This window comes from Bombyx mori, chromosome 18 (assembly GCF_030269925.1).
Source record: "Bombyx mori chromosome 18, ASM3026992v2".
Taxonomy (NCBI): domain Eukaryota; kingdom Metazoa; phylum Arthropoda; class Insecta; order Lepidoptera; family Bombycidae; genus Bombyx; species Bombyx mori.
This window is the reverse complement of record NC_085124.1, coordinates 14,496,181-14,511,844: the sequence shown is the minus strand read 5'-3', so window position 1 is coordinate 14,511,844 and position 15,664 is coordinate 14,496,181. Positions and strand designations below refer to the sequence as shown.

The 15,664-nt window shown below is 37.3% G+C and overlaps 1 protein-coding gene across 1 annotated transcript in view; it reads right to left on the bottom strand.

The window, feature by feature from the left end:
* The window catches only part of LOC105841549 (connectin), a 277,288-nt gene extending 263,001 nt beyond the window's left edge, over positions 1–14,287 (bottom strand). Inside the window, exon 1 of the mRNA XM_012689870.4 lies at positions 14,156–14,287. The gene's annotated coding sequence lies outside the window, so the exon portion shown is untranslated. The remainder of the gene's footprint in view (positions 1–14,155) is intronic.
* Positions 14,288–15,664: the final 1,377 nt, after the last annotated feature.

Here is a 15,664-nt window from a genome sequence, read left to right as displayed (position 1 = left end):
TATCATATACGTTAAATTAATTAATTGAAATTAAATTTTTCGTACTGAAAATCTTTTAACTGCCTCAGGACATAACCGGCTCGAGGTGGGAGGACCTGGTAGGAAGTTCGGCCCCCGGCACACAAAAAAAGGGACATTCTTGGCTCAAATTATCGATATATGTGGACATATCTAATGTTTTACTGGCGGTAGGACCTCTTGTGAGTCCGCACGGATTAGTACCACCACCCTGTCGTGAAGCAGTAATGCATTTCGGTTTGAAGGGTGGGGCAGCCGTTGTAACTATACTGAGACCTTAGAACTTATATCTCAAGGTGGGTGGCGCATTTACGTCGTAGATGTCGATGGGCTCCAGTAAAGCAATAAATAAATAAAAAATACACAATACCCTAGATTAGGTTGCAGGAACCAATTACACGTACGTAAGAAACCGAAATGCAATCGAATTCGGATATATCTGTGATTCGTCTGACACTTTGAGAAACATTGTTTAGAAAAAATGTTGCTGTTAAGAATACTAAACCATAATTGTTAGGATTATCTCTCGCGCTAATTAAAGATTTAATTTATGTCAGATGGCCTTTTTAGAAAACTTAGATTGCGGTTTGCTTTGTCGGACATAGTTTTTAGAATTTTTATCGTAAGATGAACTTTTGGTGACCAATTATGAATTATTTTTAAATTGTCGTGTCGTGTGATTGTTAAATATAAAATGACATAAGATGCAAGATAATTTCCTTCAGCTATTTAGGGCGCTCCTAGTAGAAAAAAGGGACCAACTTGAGATATGAGCTGTAAAGGTTTTGTTTTAACAACCGTTGCCCCACCGTTGCGGTCTCACAAGACACCCTATCCGCGATTAGGCTCTGATTACCCGAACTGCAATCTTTTAAAGTGAAACTTCTTTAGGCGCGTTAAGAGTAAAATTTAACTCGCGACAAATTCGTTACGGCTAGAGAGAACAGATACAATTTAGGAAGAGCAGGAGTGAGAAAATAGACAGAGCGTCAATACTACACACTGCAAAAGAAGTTTCACTTCTTCCACGTGCACCAAATTGCACGCACACAATTTTTTTTTATTACACGATGTTATTCTTTCCTGTTATTCCATATTTGTTACATTATAATTGTGGTGATTAGATGACGCTTCAACAATCCCCAATTTAATACACTTATTAAATGGAGATTATAGAAACTGATACAGAAAGAGTTTTAAAAACATTGACGAGCGTTTCGTCACTTAAATAATAGGAATAATAGGGAAATATTATATTATGTAGGAGCGTAAACCAAGTAGTACATCCGGTCTATAAAACTTTTGATTTATGGTTTTTAATCTCGCTTTTTTTCCGGAACACTTCCAGGAGACACGAAGTGACGGACTAAAATTTATTGCGAAAATTAGTTTCTTGTTTCATACTTTGTAGCGAAATAGGTTGTAGTCTGGAGTAGAAATTTTAATATCTTTAAGATTGTATGATACAGTCTATGTTCTGTATTAATAATATAATAAAACTGGGTTTTGCAGATAGAAAGTTACTACTAAATTTTATTATGTGATCTGAACACTAGAGTTTCATATAAATTGATTGCATTCAATTAAGAAAAAATAAAGTTTTACTTTTCCTTATGATTTATTTATTTTCTCCAAAGCCCTATAATTTATTTATAATAATATTTATTAAGTCACAATTATCTTTAGCACCAATCGGCAAGCAAACAAATACTATGATATAAAATCAATGATTTGGATTTTGCTACTCCGCCATGTTTGACAGCCATGTCGATTGGTTTGTGAGTTGTTGTGAGAGAGGCTTCACAATTGCAGTTATATAGATGTCGGACATTTTCAATACAAAGCGGGCCATTTCGCATTAACTAAATATCAAGTGATAATGTTACGCTATTTCTTGGAAAAAAAGGGTGCGTGTACGCGCGTAAGAAGTTATACTTTATTTTTATTAATTTTTATTTTTTTTTAAATATTAAATAATTAATAATAAATATTCAACGTTAATAATTTAATAATATTTAGTATGAATTATATTAAGTAATAATTTTGTAATTTATATTACTAAATAATACATACGGATAGTTAACCTCAATTGTATTGGAGCACTTAGGAAGGTTGATGAGCACAGTTTTTTCACAAATATTTTCTTATATTAATTAGCATTGATTTAAATACTCAATTTAAATAACTTCTGATTATAATTCAGACGCATATATAAAATTAGCACTTGTATAATGAAAACAAAATGAAAACACGTGTTTTAAATGTAGAAACTCAAAGCATGTGGATAAATATTATAAATATAAATACACAGTGAACAGAGGCGACGTGCGTGCCAACATGCGCCACTAACAGAGGTTCCATTTCTGTTTTGTTGGTAGCATTTTTTACGAGTATACATGCGCGAAAGTTCACCTGCGGCTATATTCAGACTCGCCAAGTTACGTCGGTCGTATTGTAATGAGCGATTTAGTGGGCAACTTCATTTATGTTAATTTTGTGTCACGGTGCGCGCGCATCGTAAAATTTCAGTCTCATCAATTTTTCATAACGCGCCTAAAGAAGTATAACTTCAAAAAATCGGTGGTCACTCGCGGCCAAATACATAGATCACTCGTTAAATAGACTTATGTTTTACATTCGAGAGATATATCGCTGGCACAAATTGTAATATTGTTTCGGGTCCATAGACGCGTTGACACGTGATACTTAAATAATTTCATTTGTAGAGTTTTACGGATGAACGTGTCGGAGACGTGTTTTGAATTTTTATTAATTTTAGCGGACAGCTGTGGCCAGAGGATTTTATGTATTTTTTAGACCGACTGTTAATCAATAAACACTGTCTTTTGCAATTCCCATTCGGTGACCGGTAATATCAGGGGTATAACCCACTATAACACAGCCCACTGAGTTTCTCGCCGGATCTTCTCAGTGGGTCGCGTTTCCAATCCGGTGGTAGATTCTGCGAAGCACGGCTCTTACTAGGGTTCGTGTTAGCAACGTCATCAGGCTTGAGCCCCGTGAGCTCATCTACTAGTTAAGGCGACGCTGATATAGCCTCTCAAGGCTTAGGTAGGAAAAAAAAAAGTTACAGTCGGTCACTCTAGCACGCTGGCACTAGGAAGATGGGAAGAACCGGTAACGGCCGCGGTCCGTATTGCCATCATCGCTAGCTGATACTGATCCAGAGGGGTTTCCCGGACTACCAGTGGAACCGCAGGGCGGTCTGAGAGGTCACCGTACCACGAAGATCGGTGTCTTTGGTCATCGATGATCCCCTCAACGATTCGTCTCGGTCGGTCACGCATCCTCGGGTTGGCACCGCGATTCTGGTTATACCGTTGACCGCAAGAACCCTCCTACTCTGTCTAGATTCTGACCCCGGCCAGAAACGGAGCGTCGGAAGAGAGCGCAAGGGGAGTCGTTTAAAAGCTAAGGCCCTAAACACGTCATTGAGCCCGCGGTCCGCTGCCCACATCTGCGGACCGTCAAGGCCCACATACCCTGCGCTCCACCTAGACACGAAAATCTCATGTACAAGATGAAAAAAGGGCCGGGTCTAATAATTTTGTGCCAGTTCAATGTGGATCATTTTAAAGCTTAAGATTTAATACGTTTAGCTGCTTAGATTTTGTGGCATTGTTTATAGCATGAGCGTAACATAGTTGCATAATCTTGAAGTCGACGTGGCCTAACGGATAAGACGTCCGGTGCATTCGTGTTGAACGATGCACCGGTGTTCGAATCCCGCCGGCGGGTACCAATTTTTCTAATGAAATACGTACTCAACAAATGTTCACGATTGACTTCCACGGTGAAGGAATAACATCATGTAATAAAAATCAAGCCCGCAAAATTATAATTTGCGTAATTACTGGTGGTAGGACCTCATGTGAGTCCACGCGGGTAGGTACCACCACCCTACTTATTTCTGCCGTGAAGCAGTAATATGTTTCAGGTTGAAAGGTTGTAACTATATTTGAGAGATTAGAACTTATATCTCAAGGTGGGTGGCGCATTTACGTTGTAGATATCTATGGACTCCAGTAACCACTTAACACCAGGTAGGCTGTGAGCTCGTCCACCCATCTAAGCAATAAAAAAAAATAAAAAAAATCGTGCGGCTTCCGACTTAAAATTAGATCGACCATGTAGGTGCCGTAAAAGACGACTAAGGGTCTTCTTCTGGCTACCATACCATAGAGTTGACGTGAAACAGGCAGTTTGTTGTAAAACTCATGACAATTCCTTATGTTGTGATGGTTAATAATAGTTATGATGTTGGAATGCGTGAACAAAGAAGGATCTGTGAGAGAAGGGCTTAAGTGCAGAAACGACGTATCCCTTCTTCAACCCGTGTCCACCCAATGCTGAGTAGTAGGTCTCCTCGAATGGACACCATTCTCTTCGGTCTCTTGCCTTTCTCATCGTCTCTACCAACTAACTACTTTGACCAGGTAATCGGTCCACCTCGTTGGCTGTCTGCCCACGTTACGACGTCCAGTACGAAGTCTCCACTCCAGTACTTCAAACGACGTATGATATGCCTGAATTGAAAAAGAGGATATCATTCGCCGATAATGTATGAGAGAAGAACAAAATTGCATTCGAGCCTCTTAAGTTGCCTTTAAATTTTTCAAATATACCCTCACTGCGAGATTTAAAAATGTATACACCGATAACTCAGTAACATCGATACGATTTCACCGATGATCGCCTGATTCGATTACTGTGCGGGTTACCTGAAGTGTGACGTGAGGGATGTAATGGAATCATTTTAGTCCCGGATTTGCAGACACAGCGATGAATTTCCCATAAACGGGTTCGAATAAACACCCTGATCGCAACGCGAATGACAAAATTTTCGGGGATATGGTTGAATACAAAATATCACGCAGTTTTTGTTTTATAGTTCAATCCAGAACGCTTTTGAGAATCGCGGTAAAACTGGCCTGAACATTAACTACTTATTAATTCATTTTTGCTTCGTGCTACAGACCTTTAGAATGTTTTGGATCAGTTTGCATGAGCAAGCTCATTAGTCATAATTTTTTAAAATAGCGTTCCTTGGTAGAACGAGCCACGGTCCACCTTATAGTAAGTGCTGTCCCGGGTCTGTAGACATTAAAACTAAATCCCGCTACCCATCTAAGATATGAGGGGTCGAAACTAAATTGTTCTATGCACAGGGTGTCCCACTCTTGAAATCGGAAAAATTGCTTCCAATGCCATTGACAGCTGACCAGCAGATAATAAATCAAGTTTAAATGAGATATTCGTTTTATGTATCATGGGCATGTAGATGGGCAGCACCATTCACTTTGTAGTAACCATAGGGTCCGCTAATAATTTCTCATAAGGCGACAGGCCATTTCGTGCGCTTCGACTTATGAAAAAATGTACCACCTTGAAAAAACAAACGTAAGATAAATCACTAACCGTGAAAATACCGAAGGATAACTCGATAGGACGTCACTCGTTAATAAAATAAAAAGGATTTGGGGGAAGACCACCCCCTCTAGTCTTTATAAGGGCCGATTAGCGTGGGGCACTCGACGCCTTGTGTGTTAGATTTCTTTTGAGAGCTTTAGGGCTGAGAAATCAAAACGCGTATTTACTTTAGCATTCTAAGGATAAATAAATATTTTGACACACAATTATAAGTTAAAATCTTTGGTTATCGTAAGGTAAATTATTTGAACTATAAGAAATTCTAAGAAATGAATTCAACATACTAAGTAATTAATTTTTTTATGAATAAAAATTAATTGGCATCTTTGGTAAGCACATCACTTCGCAACAGTTGAAGCGATTTGATTATATTTTTAAATATCATAATGATCTAAGTTACGTTTAGGAAAAGAAAAATTGGAAAAGTTGTTCGGATAACTGGAGAAGTAACAAATAAAGGATCACCAAAAATGTTTCTTGAAACTGGGACAAGCTAACGTGTCTTGGGTCATTGTCCTGTCGCCAATGGCTAAAAACTGTTTTGCTTACTGTGTGTGTACATGGATTGCGAAACTTTAAATCTACCGAAAAACTATTCTAGAACAAAAAGGACTTTAGTAACAGTCAATTCAGTTACACTACTGAAGTATGGCTTCGCAGGAAAACCTTGGTAACTGACATGGCCCAAAGGATTGCGACGTTGAAGTGGCAGAGGGCAGGACACATTGCTTGTAGAACGGATGGCCGTTGGAGCCAGAAAGTTCTAGAGTGGCGACCGCGTACCGGAAGACGTAGAGTGGGTAGGCCTCCCACAAGATGGACCGACGACCTATTGAGGTTCATGGGGATCTGCTGGATGCAGACAGCGCAGGACCAATCTTTGTGGCGAGGCTTGGGGGAGGCCTATGTCCAACAGTGGACGTCTGTGGGCTGATAGAATAGAATAGAAATGAAGAATAGTATCGCTTCCGCATTGATCATAAGCCATAACTGCCGCATGCTGCATTGCTGAAGTCCATGGGCGACGGTAACCACTTACCATCAGGTGGGCCGTACGCTCGTCTGCCTACAGAGGCAATAAAAAAAATAGGTTTACCGCAATTTTGGCTGGATTTCTGAAAAATAGTAATAACCAAAATATTTTTCTTTTGTCGTCAATTCTATCAGAATGATATGTTTTGTCATCATAATGAATAGTGAGAATCTAAGCTACACATTAATAATTGCATTTTGGTAAATGAAATTTATGGTGTATAAGATACACACTTATGATATTTTTTTATTGTAATATAAAGTATTTATAAACTTACTAATTGAATCTCGGATTTATCATTTTAATTTTATTATTACTTAGAAAACGAATCCATTGAAATAAAAATATAACGTAACTTGAATAAAGAATACTTGGTACTTATCTAAAACTTGAAATACGAATTTACCGTGAAGATGAAAATTCAAGTCAAACAAAACTGTTAAACCTAAAACACCGCTAGTTATTTCTATGAAAACCAAATGTCTTTCATTACTTTTGGAAAATATAAGACAGTAATTAACGCTTCGTTCGCTGACGAGTAATAAGAAAACTGTAAAATATTTGAAACGTCGAAAATCTATACATATAAATAAAATTAGAGTGTCTGTTTGTAATATTGAAATAACCGCTTTTTACTACATGCATATGAATATATATACATGCGGTACAAACACCAAAATAACATTTTTTACAATGTTTGTCTGTGTCTGTCTTTATGTATGTCTGTCTGTCTGTTTGTTCCGGCTAATCTCTAGAACGGCTGGACCGATTTTGATGAGACTTTCACTAATAGGTAGCTGATGATATAAGGAGTAACTTAGGCTACTTTTTTAGACTAGCTTCGCCCCGCGGCGTCACCCGCAGTTATTGTACCGCGCGCAACATGGCGGGACTCGCCTATCAATAATAATAATAAAATTTAATGTTTCCGAAGCGAAGCGAGGGGGTTCGCTAGTCATAAATATAATCATGAGAATAAATAGTAAATATTTTAAATATTTTTTAATTGATTTTTAAAATAAGTACCTACAGTAAAAAATAAATTTGATTCCAAAATATATCTTCATAAGACTGGCAGCCCTACTAACAGGACTAGTCCCTAACAAAATCGTGCATCCCTAAACATTTCTCCCCGAGGGATCCGTTGTCACGAAACTCAATTCCACTGACAAATGCAGTTTTAATGCTTAATTGACTTCGTTTGGGAAATACTGTAATAGTGTTTTTTTTTTGGAACGAAGTTCCTTACGGCAGGCTTGGAGGGGATATGGATTTTGCTGCGCGACCGAACTGAAAAAAATGTGATAGTAAAACCGTAAGAAAAAATCCGTGGAAAAAATCCGTGGAAAAAAGTGCGTGGAATAAAACCGTTAAATGAGACGTGCGCAGGCGCGACAGTCGCATACACAAGCGAGTAGTGTATAATACCTTTCTCTTTCTCCCTCTTTCTTTTCGTTCTCTCATCCATTCTCTTTCTATTTTACGTAATTTATTATTTCCTAAAATACTGAATTTCCTAAATACTTTCCTATTCTTAAATAAAAAGTAATCAGCAAAATTTAAGAGAAAAATCAAGAAAACCTACATAAAATTGAGCACGATTTTTTTTTTGCAAATTGTGTCGATTCTACATTAGCCGAAGGAACTTCGTTCCTACCTGGTGTCCCACGACACCACAATTTTTTTCTACATTCAATAATGCACGAGGACAGTGTGAGCCTGCCCGATGGAGTAATTGTTTTTAAAAAGCGTTGAGAAAATTGAATTTCTGTTTCGTTTGATAGGAATTATTATCTGAAAGAAGCCTTTTTTTCATTTATAAAGAACAATTAATCACTAGACTGAACAACAATTACATCAGTATTCGATTATAAGCGTTAATACTGTCAGATTAAGGGTTCGTTCGATTTGACTAACTGTGACTTATTACGAGTATAATAAATAATAATATTTGACGTGATTATGTTTTGTCAAACAATATAATATGTATTGGGAAACAGTTTTTTTTTTAAAGAAAAGAAAAAGTATTCAATTGCCTTTTCTTCTTTATTTAATAAGCGACTATCTTTTTACTGGTGGAAGGACCTCTTGTGAGTCCGCGCGGGTAGGTACCACTGCCCTGCCTATTTCTGCCGCGAAGCAGTAATGCGTCTCGGTTTAAAGGGCGGGGCAGCCGTTGTAACTATACATACATGAGACCTTAGAACTTATATCCCAAGGTGGGTGGCTCATTTACGTTGAGGATGTCTATGGGCTCCAGTAACCACTTATCAGCAGGTGGGCTGTGAGATCGTCCCATCTAAGCTTTAAAAAAATCGTTCAAATTGTATGTAAAACCTTGTTTATTTATTTATTTACTCACTGTGACTTACTATTATAAATAATAATATTTGTCAACTGATGTTCTTTTTTTAAAGCATTGACGTGATTATGTTTTATCAAACAATATATCGGTAAATAGTTTTTTTTTAAAGAAAAACTACTCAATTATATTTTGTTCTTTATTTAATAACCGATTATTATTGGTAGGAATCTTGTCTTCAAAAAAAACAAACCAATTCTTTAGATGATCACTTAAATCACTTTGTTTTGCGTCTTTTAGTGTTTCCGACATTTCAGATCGTTCATCTCAAGGTGAAGGTATCGATCGTAAATTAATACCAAATACTATGTCAAAGACTACGGCGGAAGCTATTCATAAGAGCCTCAGCTCCTCATTCAATTCAATTAAATACTCTATTACCCCTATTCTGTCACTTATAAAAACCTTGGCCAAGCCTTTTTTTTTTCCACAGGAGAAAATCGCCGGATCCCCACCCGCGCGGTAGGTGAGGTATGTGGGAGTTGAACCTCACTAAAACTCGGACCGGGCCGGAGCCCAGTCGGGGCTATTGAGACGGCGAGACAGGGTTGACGTAGAGCACATTACATCCATCCCACCGTCCCACGGACGCCGGACCGGCGGCCGCCAGCGACACGACCACCGGTTCCCTCGTTCAACGGGCCGAGAGCCCGCCTTGATGGCGCCGCGTTACACCTTCCCCCAGAGTGGCCAAGCCTTGGCCAAACCTTGGCCAAAACAAGGCCAAATTCATTTTTGTTTATTAATAATTTATTTTTTCGATAAAACGTATATAATACTGTATCTATATTGGCCATATACTCGATTGTTTTATCCACCCATTCGTTATTCGCTACGATAAATATCGATAAATATCATATCGCAAATATGAAGTGAAATCAAATCTATATACTTAGAATAATGATGGTGCAATGCATAATGGAAAAAGTCTAAAAGACTTCATTCGAATAAATAAATCATTTATGGTCTGACTCAGACAACGAACCCAACCTTTGTATATTATGGTGAAGACTGAATTATGAGAATTATGCTTACATTTTAAAGCTTACGACATCCAGTGACTATCATTATTCTCCTGCCCTTTTCCCAGTCATCTGGGGTCGTAACATGTTTTCTCATTCCATACTATTCCATCATATACCGTTTCTTCGCTCACTCCCGTCTTACCCCTATCGTCTTTCACGCAATCCATCCATTTCTTTTTAGGTCTACCTCACCTCTATATCCTTCCACATTCATAGTTAACACTCTTTTACCAACCTCATTGTCATTTCGTCTCATCACATGTCCATACAATCCCAAATGCGCACTTCTCAACTTCTCTGTCACAGGTGTCACTTTCAGACTTCCTCTATCAGTTGTTAATACCGCTGCGATATAGTTACGCCAATATAACGCTATAACTATCTTACATGATTTAATATAGAATTGCATTACAAGCCGTCAAGGTGTCTGGTGTAGTGGTAAGTGACATGGTCACTACACAAGGGGGTCGCGGGTTCTAATCCCGCCAAGGGAAGATATTTGTATGATAAATATAAAATGTCTTTTCCAGGGTTATGGATGTATATTAAATATATGTATGTGTATAACAAAAATCTTACATTCATTTCCGTTATCTGGTACCCTGTAACACAAGTTCTTTACGAACTTAGCACGGGATCAGTTAACGTAGCGTGATCGTTAGTAAAAATATATAAACCGTTTCACTTCTTTGAACTTAATTTATTTAACTTTTTTTTAAAACAGCTTCATCATCATCGTCATGCTTTCCTATTACCCTCTGCTGGGGTGTAGGGCTCGAATCAAATTTTTCCATTTGTATCGGTCTTGGGCAGTCTGTTCTAGCTCCTCCCACGTCATGCCCAAGACCCTTAGCTCCTGCTCCACCGAGCGACGCCAAGTTGTTCTGGGGCGGCCTCTCTTCCTTTTACCAGACACTTTCCAGGTCAGTGCTCTCTTTGATAAGTGTGTATCGGGCTTTCTCAGAGTGTGACCAATCCAATGCCACTTCCGCGTAAGGATCTCCTTCTCCACTGGTGTCTGCTTAGTGATCCTCCACAGCTCTTTGTTCGTGATCTTCTCAGGCCAAAAGATTTTCAAAATCTGACGCAGGCACTTATTCACAATCAGCTTATGCTAGTTAAATTAAAACAAGAATTAACGCCATTAGTTTCAGTGGCACGTAGTCTCTGAGTTTCTATTCTATTATTATGTCAGTGAAACAGTTCACTAAACATCGAAGATGGAGTAAATTCGTTTCTTAAAATGGTACTACGAGTTTTTTTTTTTATTGCCTTTGTAGGCAGACGGGCATACGGCCCATCTGATAGTGAGTGGTTACCGTCGCCCATGGACTTCAGCAATGCCAGGGGGAGAGCCAAGCCGCTGCCTACCGATCTATATATTAATATGTGAAGCAAAAACTTTGTATCCCTTTTTACGAAAATTGCGTGGACGGAGGGGTATGAAATTTTCCACACTTATAGAGAGTATAGAGAAGAAATGCACAATAATATTTTTTTTTTAATAATGCATAAAAGATACATTAAATCAATAAAGAAAACATTACACACACTACATACCATTTATTTGACGCACACACGCATGCATACTATTTATTGTCAAGCTTTTGTTCTTGACGTCTGTTGTCAAATTGAGATTATTGTTTATCTTTGTTAATATTTTTAAAGTGTAGTCTTGGCGAAACTTTTGATTATAGAAGTATAAAATACAATCATAATAGTGTACAAACTTACAATTCCAATTAATTATAGTCGAATTTCGACTACTGCGGGACCCCTAGTTAGGTTGGATAATAACGTTAAAATTTAAAGAAATTAATATGATTTAATATGAAACTTCCTTTAATATTTATTGGTTTTGATTATTAGCGAATGATTGCTTCCTTGTAAAAATAACATACGAAAGAGAGAGAAAACGATCATTAAAAATATACGAAGACGTAAATTGAAAGCTAAGAAAGAATCTGGGAAAACCATGTCAGTTTATTTCATCCGGCATTGAAACTCAATAAAACTCATTAGGTATATATATTCTATGACTATTCCTACGACTTCCAGCCTTTATCGTTTATTAGATTTTCCTCGCAAAGAGAAAAACATTTTTTTTTTATCTCGCACAATACGGGGTGTGTTTCTATTACAGAAATAAATAAGTTATTTAAGGAAGTATGAAATATCTGTAAATCTCTGGAATTCGTTGCCATCAGCGGTCTTCCCCAACAACTGCGACATTGGGTTATTCAAGAAAAGAGCATATTCTTACCTGAAGGGTAGGCAACGCACTGGCGTAAACGCTGGTGACCGTGGGCGGCGGTGAATCACTTACCATCAGGTGACCCGTCTTGCTCGTTTGCCTCTTAGTTGTTATAAAAAAAAAATGCGTTGCCCCTTCGTGATAAATTAATATAACAAAATTATAATCATTGATTCCAAATAAAATATAGATATAGATATAGAAGGACGATGAGGAAGAAGAGACACTACAGTAACACACGCTGGGCTGGGCTGGGCTGGGCCGGATGTACGTCTGCTTATAAGGGCAATGAAAAAAAAATATTAATTGTAATATTTTGAATACTATTAATATTTTGTATAAGTATTCTGTTGGCATCGACATGACTGTCCTCCAGGCATTGCTAAAGAACGACAGTAACCGCTCACGCATCAGATGGACCGTGAGATTATCTGGCTACAAAAGCCATAAATAAGTGTAATTAAATCGTAAAAGTTATTGTTAATTATGTCTATGACACGTCAATACCGAAGGAAATATGTACTGGAATACCGAAGAAAAACTATATGGTATTCTACAAATTATACTCTGCGATTTAATTGACACTGGATGCTGAACCACATTTATTGTTTTTATGAATTGTATCTTCGCTTTTTGTATGGATAATCAATATTTAGTGCTAATAATGATTCGGGAATAAAAACTTTATATGATCTTGCGATCTTGGAGAAGTAGTTTTAAAATCAGTTTTAATGGGTTTTTTTATAGCTTAAGTCCAGGGTTCGTTGACGTAATAATATTGGAGCCGTGATGCTAAAACATATGGGGATAGCACTACCAAAGCTTGGTGACGGAGACGAATTTTAAGTGGCTTAAGGAGACCTGGGTAACGTCTGATATTTACCCGGATATTGGTCTATCGATGATATTAGATAATAATAGTCATCGTGGCCTAAAGGATAAGACGTCCGCTGCATTCGTATCTAGCGATGCAACGGTGTTCGAATCTCACAGGCAAGTAACAATTTTTCTAATGAAATACGTACTTAACAAATGTTCACGATTAACTTCCACGGTGAAGAGTCCATCGTGTTATAAAAATCAAACCCGCAAAATTATAATTTGCGTAATTACTGGTGGTAGGACGTATTGTGAGTACCGGAGGTAGGTACCACCACCGCTGTGCCTATTTCTGCCATGAAGCAGTAATGCGTTTCGGTCTGGGTAGGGCAGCTGTTGTAACTATACTGAAACCTTAGAACTCATATCTCAAGTTAAGTGGCGGCATTTACTTTGTAGATGGCTATGGGCCCTGGTAACCACTTAATACCAAGTGAGCCGTGATCTCGTTCGCCCACCTAAAACTAACGCCCAATAAAAAAATTCAGATTTCCCCTGTCCATGGTCAACGGTTTCCAAGTGTATATCGTAATCGTCTTAAAAATATAAATGGTCATTAAAATTATTAAACCATTATTAAAGAGTTTTTTTAAAAGAATAACTTTAAAGCTCTGACGTCGCTTTTCCTTGAAAAAAAATTGTTTTGCAATTTCTTACGTTTTATGTGTTCAATAAAAAACAGTTTTCGTGGTAAATAAAGACGAACCTAATCGTCCGTAGCCTTAGTTTTAAGTTTACTGTCGTTTACATCGATCCTGTAATTTATTATAACAAACTTATTTTCCATACAATCACGGTTAAAACATTTATTTAAAATGTTAATAATTATTAATATTTGTACGTAAAAATATTGTCAATTTTTAAGATAATTATATTATACTATTATACAATTACACCTAAATATGGTTCAATGTTATCAACAGTTATTTTATTGTATCCCTGAGCCAATTTATTCTCTAAACAAAAAATAGTAATGAATGGTTTTTTTAATTCATCACATATAAAAATAGATGTTCATGTTTCGAAAAATATTGATCACATGATGACCACAAACATAATACAAGAAACACATTCAAAAAATTCACTGACAAATCCAAAAAAATAACTCAAAATGCTGATAACAAAAATCTTACCTTTCAGATAATCATTCCCATAGTCTTCGTTTTATCACAACACACATTTAAAAAAAAAACAACTAAATGTCGTCAACGAACTCACTTCAGCTTTGAAAACAGGCGGCACGTTCTACCCCCACCGCGGTTAACGTAAGACTGAAGAATTAGGGGTGCAACATTAGTTTTTGATGTTTCCGTAATAATAGGGATGAAACATTCCTCGTGACCCAAAAATCTCATGCGTGTTTCTCAATCAATCAATCGTTCTTTAGTGCATATTAATTACAACTAGTGGTCCCGCAGTAGTCGAAATGCGACTATAATTAATTGAAATTATAAGTTTGAACATTATTATGATTCTATTGTCAAATTATATAATCACAGATTTCGCCAAGACCACACTTTAGGCAAATATTATTAAAGACAAACAATATTTAATCTATTCTCAATTTGACCACAGACTTTAAGCAATAAGAAAAGTTTGACAATAAACAAACAGTATACATGCGTATGTGTGTCAAATACATGATAGTGTGTGTAATGTTTTTTATGGATTGATTGTATGTTTGCATGATTTAAAAAAAAAATGCACTTCTTCTCTATATTATCTATAAGTGTGGGAAATTTCATACTCCTCCGTCCGCGCAATTTTCGTAAAAAGGGGTACAAAGTTTTTGCTTCACGTACTAATATATAGATTATAATTATAGATGTTAGTTGTAAAAGAGATTGTGGATAACTTTGTTGCAATAATAAAATATTCATAATAAGGACAGAGTTTGGCGACAACTTGCTTAATAAATTTTCAAATTTGACAGTCCAAACTGATCGATCGAAAATCGTCTGGTTGGCAGTATTACGTCACAGTAGCCGGGTTTGATTCCTGTGTGCTTAGCGCGAGTTTTTGAACGTTCTCGATAGCGTAAAAGTTAACTCATATTTGTATGGAATGGGATCGTTTGCGTACGTTTGCCGCTAGGGGCGCTGTTCCAATTGCATACAAAATTGGGTTAACTTTTACGCTATCGAGAACGTTAAAAAACTCGCACTAAGCACACTAGTCGATTTAATACTTTTGCGTTTGTTCGGTGAACAGCTCACAGTTTCTCAGTTGGGCCTTGCGCGTGTCATAAAAACATTAAAAAAAAACTCCTAAAAATATGTGATGCTAATGGTCGATTCCGGAGCAGTTGCCGGCCACGCGCGAGCTTTTAAAATAAAAAAGTTAACTTGTACATTACTGTGGAGCTTTAAAAGTTCTCTTGGCGCGTTTTGGATACGATCAAGATTTTTGGAACGTAATTAAAAAGTTTGATTATGATCCCGATTGAAATCAAGTTTGATATTTCGCTCACTTTGTTTACACACCTTTAGACCTATCACCTCCCGCTGATTTTCTTGCCGTATCTTCTCAGCGGGCCGCGATTCCAATCCGGTAGTAGATTTATTCGTGAAGCAGCTGTCCTTGAGTTGTTAGGTCTCCTCCAAGGACGCTCGGGCAGCCGTTAGTAAATCTCATTCCTCCTG